Consider the following 11513-nt stretch of genomic DNA (forward strand, 5'->3'; position numbering starts at 1 on the left):
AACCCGTATTAATAATTTATTTAGAGCAATTTAAGACGTTAAATTGACTAGACACAAAGTGTCCATCCTATGTTAAACTAAGAGACAAAGCTTCCCCTGGGATTCTTGGGACAATTGGAGAGCAAGCAAGTATATGTTCGGTGGGAGGATGATTTCCTTTCTATACACTAGGAAGTAAGGGGAAGTATTCAAAGAAGGCTTAGGTGTGATGCGGTCAGCCCATAAAGCATTCACCAAAGAGGAGTGCCAATTTCGCTGTTAAGAGAATATGGTATTTCTGATGATGTGAATGAGGTTCTTATTTGTGGATTTGGCAAGACCATTCCCCTGTGGATAATAGTTAGTAGAATGTTTCAAGACAATACCATTTTCCAATACAAAGCAGGGAAAATTTTAAGAACCCCTCTAAATTTATATGTATAATAAATGGGTGAATCCCCATGATACATAGGAAAAATGGAAGGCAATTTTACCAATAATATAATATGTATATATAATTTTTTTGGTGAATCTCTCACCAGATTATATTATCTTGTAAAATCATGACAATTCTTTCATTGAATTATAAAATCTTGATCTTGCGGAATCTTTCACTGAATAATAAAACTTTGTAAAGTCTTGGTGAATCTTTTACTATGTTATAAAACATTGTGAAGTCTTGGAGAATTTTTCGATAAAGTATAGAAACATATATGACAAAAGCCACATGGTGGCAATGTCGTTGTTTTTTTACTTTTATTTTTGCACATTGCCACCACATGGCACTTGTTTATAAAATTTTGAATTTATAAAAATTTTATTGACCATAATTTTGTTTGTTTTTTTTTTGATATCTAGCTGAATTGGCAATGACAGTGGTATCATACTTGCGTTACACGGGGTCGAATTCGACCGACTGCCACTATAATAGCTAGGAGGAATTTCCTACCCCGCAAGGAACGACCCCTCATGTAAGACGAGACTTGAACCCGTGACCTACACAATGGCATGAACAACTTAGCAGACTGTTCGCTGACCACGAGACCAAACCCCTACGAGCTTATTGACCATAATTTTGAAATAATAATTGTTATTATAATTTTTTAAGTTTTAAAAATTCACACTATTTATTCAAAACTAAAAATAGGAGGAAAGCTTTGATTCTATTGATTACGAATGTGAAAAAAAAATAAAAATAAAAATTTCGTGTTTCATGTAATATAATGTAATATAATTTAGCACAACCACATAATAACGTTACATTTTCCTAATGTAATATTAGTAGAGACACCTTTACTCAAATTAGAAAATATTTCTCCTCAGAGGAGAAGACAAGTACTGTCCCTCCTGCTGGCATGCCACTTTGTCTTTGCACCTCTAAAATAAACAAGCTCAGTTTTATAGTTTATCCTGTATTCAAATCAGACAAATTTATCTTCTCAAAGAAGAAAAGTTCCATCCATCTTGTTATCAAGACATTTTATATTTGACACTCTAAGATAAACAAACTCTGTTTCGAGGTTTAATCCTTAGCAGAAAGAAATTGATCTAAATGCATAAAATATTAATAAAAGATGAAACAACATAAATAAATTTTCATGAAGTGAACTGGAACTGTTTCAAATTTCTTGGACATTCCTGGAGTTCTAAGTTAAAGCATCAATTATTTTTTCTTTATAGCTTTTGGTGTAATGAGTTCAACCTTAGTGTTAATATGCCTTGTACTTATAAAGTGAAAATTTTATTCATTAATGTAAATAGGGTAGTGTATGAATTAATACATTAACTATCACACAAGTTTAAGAAAATGTTTCCTATGATCATGGAAGCAACTCAAACTACTTAAAGGAGGACACTAGCCATCAAATGAAAAAAATGTGATCACTTGTAAACATGAATCCTAATCTCGCTCCATATGCTACACTAACATGAATCCTAATCTCGCTCCATATGCTACACTAAACGTGAATCCTAATCTCACTCCATATGTTACACTCACTATAAATAATGCGATGAGAGAAATTCTCCATGGAGAATGATGCAATTCAAGAAAGGAATGCAAATAGATCAATCAATCACCCATTTGGCCAATTTGGAATTTGAAAGGTTGACAACGGGAATTTGAACACCCCATGAAAAGTCAACTCATTAGCATTCAAAGGGTCCCATGAGGAGTTCACAATGCATAGTCATTGCCATAAATTTGCCATCAATGGTCAAAATGGGGAGATTTGTTATTGTTCTTTTGAAGTTGATATGAAAGTGAAGAAATATTACTAGACACTAAACCATATATCAAAAACAAATCCATGATATATTGTCCTTTGGAACATTGAAAATGAAACAAAACTTACAAACTTCGTGGCTGAAATTTGTTGTCCTTTGGAACATTGAAGGTGAACCCTTGGTATGTGTAATTTTTGTACTTTTTCAGTACTCTCAAGATGCCAAAAATTGATAGATTGAGAATGTGATTCAGATACATGAGCACACACACTATCTATAGATATTCTAACGAGTGAAACTCTAGAAGGATTTCCTCCGATTTCCTCAAACAACACCAACACATTTCCCGTAGGTTGTAGCCACGATCAAGGAACATGGTACCTAAAACCATGAAATATTTTGATGTTCAAATAATCAAAAATTCCTCCCACCAAATTTAACCATTATTAAGAGCTCATAGAATCCACCCTTAATGTGACAAATTTGGAAGAGCGCAGTTCATTATTTATAAAATACAACAATTAAAAAATTCTTGCAACAAATTACAGATCACTCACCAGCGCTGAGAAGATTGGCCACAATTTGTCACACATTTGTGAGGTCGGTAAGTTCCTTCATAAGAACATCCATCTGAGTAGACACCTTCTGCAATATATGAAGGCCAGTGCCTTCCAATGCTATGCCCATTTACCCAAGCTTGGCCTTTTCCCATGGTTCTTAAATCCAACCCTAATGGATCTTTGCCATCTAGTGCATCAAACATGGCCTGTACAATAGTTAAATTTAGACTTTGTACAAATAAGCTTCGGTAAAATATTTATCTTACTAAATTTTTTCCATCCAAGTATAACCAAAAATATGTTGCTGATACCAAATCTAGTTCCCACATTTGATGACCATTACCTTATACCATGTTAGAGGTTGTTTCTGAGGAACCACTACTCCTTTCATCCACTCAACAATGTTATTTCCATTGTTGTTGAGATTCATTGATTTACCTTTCAATCCAATCTGCATGCATAAAGTATAAAGAATAAAATAGCCTATATTAGACATGATGAAAGCAAAGATGAGATTATTCTTTGGAGAATTTATGATAGATATTTAGATTCAATACATTAGCTATCTATTATTTAACAATTCTAAGGTTTAGTAAGTCATCCCCAATGCCATTGAAATATTTTTCGTTTGTTTAGATATCAAGAATGTAGGACCTGAATGCTGCAAAATCTCAATGAGAGAACAATAAAACACCTTTCCCTTGTTCATTGTTTTTAAAAGTAGTAACATTCAATCAAATATTGTTGTAACATTTTTCATTTACCTACTATTTCCAAATTATTATGACCCTAAACATTACAACAAAATTTCACCTTTCACGACTGATCTTTGTTGTCTATATAATTCTCCTAAAATGTCATTTCAAAATGTGTAAACATAGAAAACAAACTGGGATTGGTAAGAGAAACAGATACATAAGTTTGGCAATGAAAGATCATAGTACTAGAAACAAAAAACTGAGGAAGGGAATGATATGACGTTGTAAAAAATCATATCCTCATTAAAATAAGATTTTTTTCAAAATTTTAGGTAATTTTTCATTTTGTCTTGAATCATCATATTTTTATCCATGTATTTCTAAAATAACGATATGCTTGTATTTGAGTTCACAAAAATACCATCTAAAATATAACAAAATAACAAAAAAAAAGGAAAGCTTAAAGTTAAAATGACCCTAACCTAATATGACCACCTTTGTGAGGACAAAACTCATGTTCCATCCTTATGTTAGTGTCTGTTAGTCATGTCAGTCACCGGTGATCAAATGTGCTCTTACAAAGCTTTTTTTGCTAGGGTCTTAGGTCAAATTTTTATGTTTCAAATAACTTTTCAATAAAAATTTGGTCACTGGTTAGGGAGGTTTAGTCTTTACTACTCTTTTCAGTCTCATGGTCTTCATCACTCATCATGGTCATTGTCTTCTTCAAGGTATCATATCTTCATTCAAGTGTTTTGGGTCATGAAATGGTTAAATTCCTCATTTTAGGCCATGGTCTAGGGTTTTCACTCCATGTGTCACCATGTTACCATATGTAAAAAGAAAACAAGTCCGTCATGTGAGTCAGTGGGTAATTGGAGTTATAAGCTTAGGGAAAGAAAAATAAAGGTAATGGTAAATGTTTTATTTTAAACAAGACAATGTTGTATACGCTACCTTGTCTCATCATTTCTCAAAGGGACATATGAGGTCATGTCACTACCAAAGAAAAAATCAACTTTCAAGCTACAAAGGACCATCCAAAGTATCAAAAGGGTTTCATTTCAGCATTCGCAAGTTTAAGAATCTCCTTGGCAAGTAAGTAAACATTTGGCACCTCTTATGCATCCTTCAGTTTGAAGAACTCAGTGAAAATCCTTCTCCTAGGGTTTCGTTGTGCTTTTGGTCTCCAAATGATTTTTCTTCATTGCAATGAGAAAAATCCTAGTTTTTATGTTCCATAACCCCCACATATACCTTATATACCACTCCGAACAATTTCCCATACCCATTCCCTTCATTTCCCCTCATTTTCACTAAACCCTAGCTCAATGTTGCGTTTTTGCAAATTTTTAGGCTAGGACCGTGTTTTGGATTTTTTCACACCTTTTTCACACCTTTTTCACACTATTTTAAAGAAATTACACTTCCATACACTCCCTAACATCTATCCCTATCCCCAAAAATTTCCCCAAGAATTTCGACACCCTTAAACCCCTTCATCTCCCTCCATTTGTAAAACAATTCCTTTTCTCTTTAAGGCCATTTGTTGCACATAGGGACATTTTTACTTCAAAATATGTTTCTGACCAAATGGAGAATCATTTTACAAAAGTGAGAGAGTTTTTTGTCAATTATAGGCCAAGGAACAAAAGTATCCTTCCATTTATGCACAAGTGTTATGATTTGATATAAATTCCCAAACTGCACTTGCTACGGGAGAGTTGCTGCACTTCTGGATAGCTTGACTTCAAGACAAAATTTCAGGGATTTGGAGTAGGTGTTGGAAGTTCTTAAGGACTCTATTGTGTATCAGACATCATAATATTTCCAAAAATACCACTTTCAGCCCAAAAATACTCCAGGAAGGTAGTCAAAATTTCTCTTCAAGTTGGCGCTGCACTTTTGTCAGAGACACCCTACGGTTTTGGAGTGACCTTGGGAAACTCAATTGTTCTCCTTGATAGAGTGTCCAAATTACATTCTGGAGGCATCCATATTGTAATAGAATTCAAAATATGTCCAAAGATCTATCAAGTTTGAAATTTGGATCAGTTTAAGACCTCCAAAAATGGGTTGGAAGACAACACATTACGCACAGGAGGCCTTCACTACACACCTGGAGACACCTTGGGCGAATGGCCATATCTCAGCGAAAAATGGGTAATTTTGAGTGAAAAAATACTCGAAAGACATATAAACTCTCCCATATTTCCATAACAGGCTTCAGATATTAATTTGGACTTCATAAAGGCACTCCAAAACAACCTCCAACAGCTCACTGTGCACTTAGAAATTTTTGAGATTTTTGTAAAATTTTTAGTATGTAAGTTTTTGTAATTCCTAGTTTGACTTTGGAAAAAGTAAAAAGGGTGAATTAAATGAATGTGAGGGGTAAAATTAAATTTAAATGGGTAAAATTAGGGGTGAATAGGTGACTTATCCTCCATTTAATGCTTTGGGTAAATATCTTGTGATAGTTAGATAAAAGAGGAAATGGTTGAGTAACCTCCCTAGTGTGTAGCAGTGATCAAATAGGTGCATGTATTTGAATTTATTTGCTGGAAATTCGAGTTCCTAGGGAGGATTTCAACCTTAGAGACTATATGAGGCCTTTTGTAATAATTTTCAAGGGTTGGATTCAGTGGAAATGAGCCTTGAAATCTAGTGTAATTGAGAATTTGGCAGGAACTAATAGACATAGTTTGCAGCTATTGTAGTGGGATACCCGTGGTATGTGTTTTAGTAGTGTTTTTCCTTATGTGATCACAAGTTTGAAGGTATTGTATCTTTAATTTCCATTTCCATGTTTCATGTGCTTCTTTCCTAAGATAATAAACATAATTCATTCACGTAATTCTCTGTTTTGGAGAAGCTTTCACATTATTGTTCATTTTTCTTCTGATATAAACGAATTCATGAGACTTATGCTCATTTTGAAACCCTACCTATATCCCATATACACAATGAAAACCCTAAAGTGCTAAAGTGTGTGCCTACCTTTCCCCATTACATCTCTGTAGATCTAATTCTCAAAGCCTAGACCTAGCTCCCTAGACCCAAGCCACCATCCAACAAACAATCAAAATCAAATCAAACACTGATCTAAACATATCTAGCCTAAAATCCTTTACATTCCAGTCATTTCTTGACTTTGATTTCATAGATAGAGCCCTCTCTGGTTTCGTAGGGCTAGCTACCGAACTGAAAGCTTGGTCTGTGGTTACCTCCATCGATCTCCTCATCAGCCTGGGACATTGTGGAGGATAACACCTTGAAACCACTCAGGGTTATTGGACCCAACACTACTACATTTTCTATCTCAAAATGTGGCCCAATATTATTTAACACAAATAAAGAAACTCTTTGAGTAACTTTAGAGGAAAAGTGTAACAGTAATAAGTATACACCATCCATTTGTTGGTTCCTCTATTAAACAACCAACATGCAAAACCTAACTATGAAACAATTCAACTTTAAGATACAACTTATAGACACAAGTATCTGTCAGTTGTTTGAAATCTACCCAACAAAAAAATAAAAGGCATGGAATATAAGAAAAAAATTAAAAGGTTTTGAAGCCAACATGTAGACTAACAGTTATACTCAAGAGAGAAATTTTGTTTGTTCCAACATTTAACTTGACACCAGATGAAAACCTCACTTTCGTGTCCTCCCTCCTTCCATACTTACTCTCGAAAAGCATCCAAGAAAAATTTAAATCCAATTTGCAGAACCCTGGAAGAAGTATAACTCTAAGTTCTCTATACACTTGATTTATTCTAGGAAAAAGCATCACTATCATAAACTACAATTTCTAGTTATTTGATGGTATGAAACTTGACACAACAACATGTTGAAAAGTGTATAATTATAGCTAAATTTTAATGCTAAATAAGAAAATACCTGCAAGATCACCATTTATGAAGACATGCAATGCATCGCCTGCTGACTGTATAGTAAGGACTGGGAGACCACCATTCTTTATAAAGTGTTCATCTTCATCAACTTCCACACTGCTCAAGACAAGATTTAATTAGTGTCTAGGAATGCATGAAGCCATGAGTGCATGCCTATGAATTAAAAATTTACATTTAAATCAAAGCCTAATGAACTGACCATCATCAGATACCCTTCTTGTCAATTTTATATAGGAAACATGTTGAAAACCACAACATCGATACAGTTGAAATGAGGATAAATAACATATATTTAGACAAGCTATAAAATAGTATAATTACATGGGAAGGCAACAACAAATTTATGAATCTAATGATTTATGTTAGTACTCCTCTCCTCCCAATTATGAGGTCTAAATATTTTTAATTTTGAGTTCAACGCATGGGTCGGTGCAAGTATGATAAATGAGTAGGAGATAATTCAATATAGGAAATGAGAAATATGCAAAATGTTAGATGCATATACCAATCTTAACAAAGAAGGAAGAAACCCATTAATAATAAAAAGTAGCAATCTTAACATACAATTTGAAGGTTCAAATTAAAAAAAGATACAAAATTGAAATCCAAGCATGCTCTTTCACAAGGAAAATCCACTAAAATTTTCAACTATGACCACACTAATTGGCGTTAGTCATGGGAAAAATTCAATAAGAAAACACGATAAGGAAACCATGGTGTCTCACCTTGTTATGTACCACAATCAATTGGTATTATCTCTTGTAACACTTATTTTCTCTAGCAAACCCACTAGAGTGATGCAATTCGCTTCAAAAGAGGTAATATTTTCATCAATAGATTCCCAAGAAAACCCTCCAATACGTTCCATTTTCATTTGTGATGTTTGTACATCAACCTATTACAATGAGAGAATCATCATTTAAGTAGATTCTATAGTAACACGTGCATGTAGATTTGGTAAAAGAGAGGCCAAACACACCTCATTATTGAAGGTAGAAAAGCAGTGCATTGAACTAGAAATCTTAATGCTAGACACCAACAGAAAATGATGAATTAGAAAAAAAACAATTTCTAGAGAATTTATTCCCCACGTTACCCAATATATTAATAATTTAATATAATATCAAGCATGTGGCATGCTACAATATACATACATGCAAGCTAGGCATCAGCGAAACCATAACAATAACAAAATGCATATTTTCAGTTTTATTATCAACCGCCATCTGAGATATCAGATACATGTTCTTTTGTCTACTATCATTTGGACTAGTGGGTAACTTGATTAATTGTTTGGTGCATATAAGCAATGATTGTAAACTAAATTTAGATTCTATACTTACATTTTACTAGTTTATGCTCAAATTAGAATAAATAACTTGCAACAAAAGTGATCAACATCTAGATAAGTTTGTGCATCAACTTTAACAAGTTGCATGAGCCTCAATACTTTGATATAGAGAAAAAAAGGGCTAGAATCACAACTCTAATAACTCAAGGTTATCACCTTTGCAATATTGAAAACCACATTTCTGCAATCATGTAGAATGCTAACATACCACAAAGCTATCTAATAGCGTTGACCATTAAATATGACTCGTCCAACATTATTTGAATCATAATTTACAAGAAATGTAGTGACACAATTTCCAGCTCATATATAATATACATAAGCCTGAATAGGCAATGGGTAAGTTAGTTTTGTCCCACGAAGCATCCTTTAAGAAAGTAGGAGAAACTTTTCTATTTTATGTCTACCAAAGTGTATAGAAGAAAATATTTATTATAGAACTGCAATAATGAGTGTGCTTCATCAGTTATGTTTTAAAGGGGATCACTTTTATATCTATAAATATTCAAAATTTCATGGGCATTTGACATTTGTTACCTTCAAAGGTTTGTACTATAGCCAAACCTGGTGAAATTCCTTTTGTTATTTGAGGTACCCTTCAAACTTATTAATCGAGGCCTTAATTAAACAATTGCCCTATTTCTGCCTAGGCGCTTACGTAATTTGTGGGACTTTATTTAGAATGTTAAGTTTAGCCAGTTAATAACGTAGTTTATTTCCATAAATCAACCATGGTTTTGACTCCTTTCCTTGCTGGGGGATTAAAGTGGAGCACTTAGATATTGCATGTTTTCATGGATGCTTAGTATCTCACTGCAAGAGGTTTGAGATGTAGTGAAATCTGTGCAACTCCTTTTGTCACTAGACACACACGATCCATGGCTTAGTTAGCAAGGCTTAATTTGACAAATTAGGCCATTATGTAAAACTTCACTTTATTCTATAATTGATGTTTTTTCTATGAACAACCCTTTATAAATTGATATGGTATGATATTTTCCCCTACAACTGTGATTATGACACTAAGAAAGGTATGCAAATCCTTTTATTCATTAAAAATGGTAATGATTATTACCTTACTATGATTGTAGATGTGATGCTTACATGAAGCCATTGAAACAACTTACTGTCCATCAGAATCCTAATATTATTACAATTGCATTGAAATGATTTCAGGTTCTATTTGCCACCATAACTTAATCCATGTTTTCACATTGTACTAATGTTATCCTGGTTCATAAAGTTCATGGATTTCTTATGGAATTAACTCTTTAGTTATTACAATAATATTTTATGAAGAATCAAGATGCAGACTCGGAGGTTTGGCAAATTGAACAAGAGGGTAACATTCCCTGAAACACTGGATTTGTCACCTTACATGAGTGGAAAGAGAATTGGTTTGCCTATATAAAGGCCTTATGTTGTTGTTGTGCATGTCGATATGCTAAATGCCTCCTTTTTTAGGCATTAAGTTTGTTATGTAAAGGACCTGCATGGATCATGGTATATAATAGATGACTTCAATGTAAGTACAACTTTTACGATCTGGCACATATCCTAGGAATTCTATAGTTTTGATCCATTGTGTACCTTAACGAAACAAAGTTATCTTTATCTAGAGGACGTATTGTCTAAAAGAGATTATATGCTTCTATACAATAGGTGAGTCTATGCATATTGCTTTATAATATATGCAAGAAGGGATGTGCCTCTTTCTTATGAAATTGAATTCCTACATGGTAATGTTACAAATATTTTATTTCCAAAAAAAATAAAAAAATGACATTTTACTTCTATATTGGTCTAATATTTTCCTTACATTCCACAAAAAAATTGCCATATGATTTGGTGGTTCTAGAATCTTATTTTTTAACTTATTGTTGAATTATTGATGATTGTTTTTCAAATTTGATTTTATTGCATAACACATTATTGGCACAAAATATCCTACCCTTTTTTTTATTACCTTGTAGCAATTTATGAAAGTTGTGTGATTGTAAGGTTCTGATTATTTGTTCCAATTTAAGATCACAACCTTTTTCCCTTATGACAAAGTATCTATTCCATCCCGCTCGGTTGTTGCTGATAGCCCTACCTCAACAATTAAAAAAGTGGGAAAATGTGATTTTAATCATAATACATCTCTTGTTCATAATCAATCTCATTTTACATCTTGTAGGACAGATGGATATATATCCAATCATTTGAAGTGTTGGAACCCCTTAGGAGCAACCTTGGTAATGGACAATAATCTACCATTTAAAAGATTGAAGTTTTGGGAAACCCTACAAGCAATGATGAGCTAGGAAATATGTAGGAGTCAAATTTAACTATAGGATATTTGAGTAGTTGTGACGTGGATATGGTGCACGTAGATGTGACATCTGAAGTATAAGGATTTCTAACTATTAATTCAATTTGTTCAAAAGAGTAATCGACGAAATATGGAGAGTAATCGATGAAAGATGGAGAAAGGAGCCTGAATATAGTTCATTTTTCCCTTTCTCAACTGAAGCCACTAAACACATGCTTGAATAGGAGTTCTTCCTACCCTTATCTTGTGGCAATGAAACAAAGTGTGCTTATGAACAATATAAATGAAAGAGCCATCTCATTCGATCCATTGGCAAGCTTGGTTTTCTTCCCTCACAATAGGTTAGATAATGGAGATTGTAGTTGCTCAACCTCAAAGAATTCATATTTAGATACCCTGAGGACCAGTGATTTGACTGAAAGTGATACAAGAAGGATTTCTACCATTCAGAATTGTGATTTAGAT

The 11513-nt window shown here is 33.5% G+C and overlaps 1 pseudogene; it reads right to left on the minus strand.

Moving 5' to 3' along the window:
- Nucleotides 1–860: 860 nt before the first annotated feature.
- Nucleotides 861–9100, minus strand: LOC149170801 (beta-galactosidase 1-like; annotated as a pseudogene).
- Nucleotides 9101–11513: the final 2413 nt, after the last annotated feature.

This window comes from Pinus tabuliformis, chromosome 4_2 (assembly GCF_031772625.1).
Source record: "Pinus tabuliformis cultivar Carrire ecotype Pingquan chromosome 4_2, CPIR1, whole genome shotgun sequence".
Classification (NCBI taxonomy): domain Eukaryota; kingdom Viridiplantae; phylum Streptophyta; class Pinopsida; order Pinales; family Pinaceae; genus Pinus; species Pinus tabuliformis.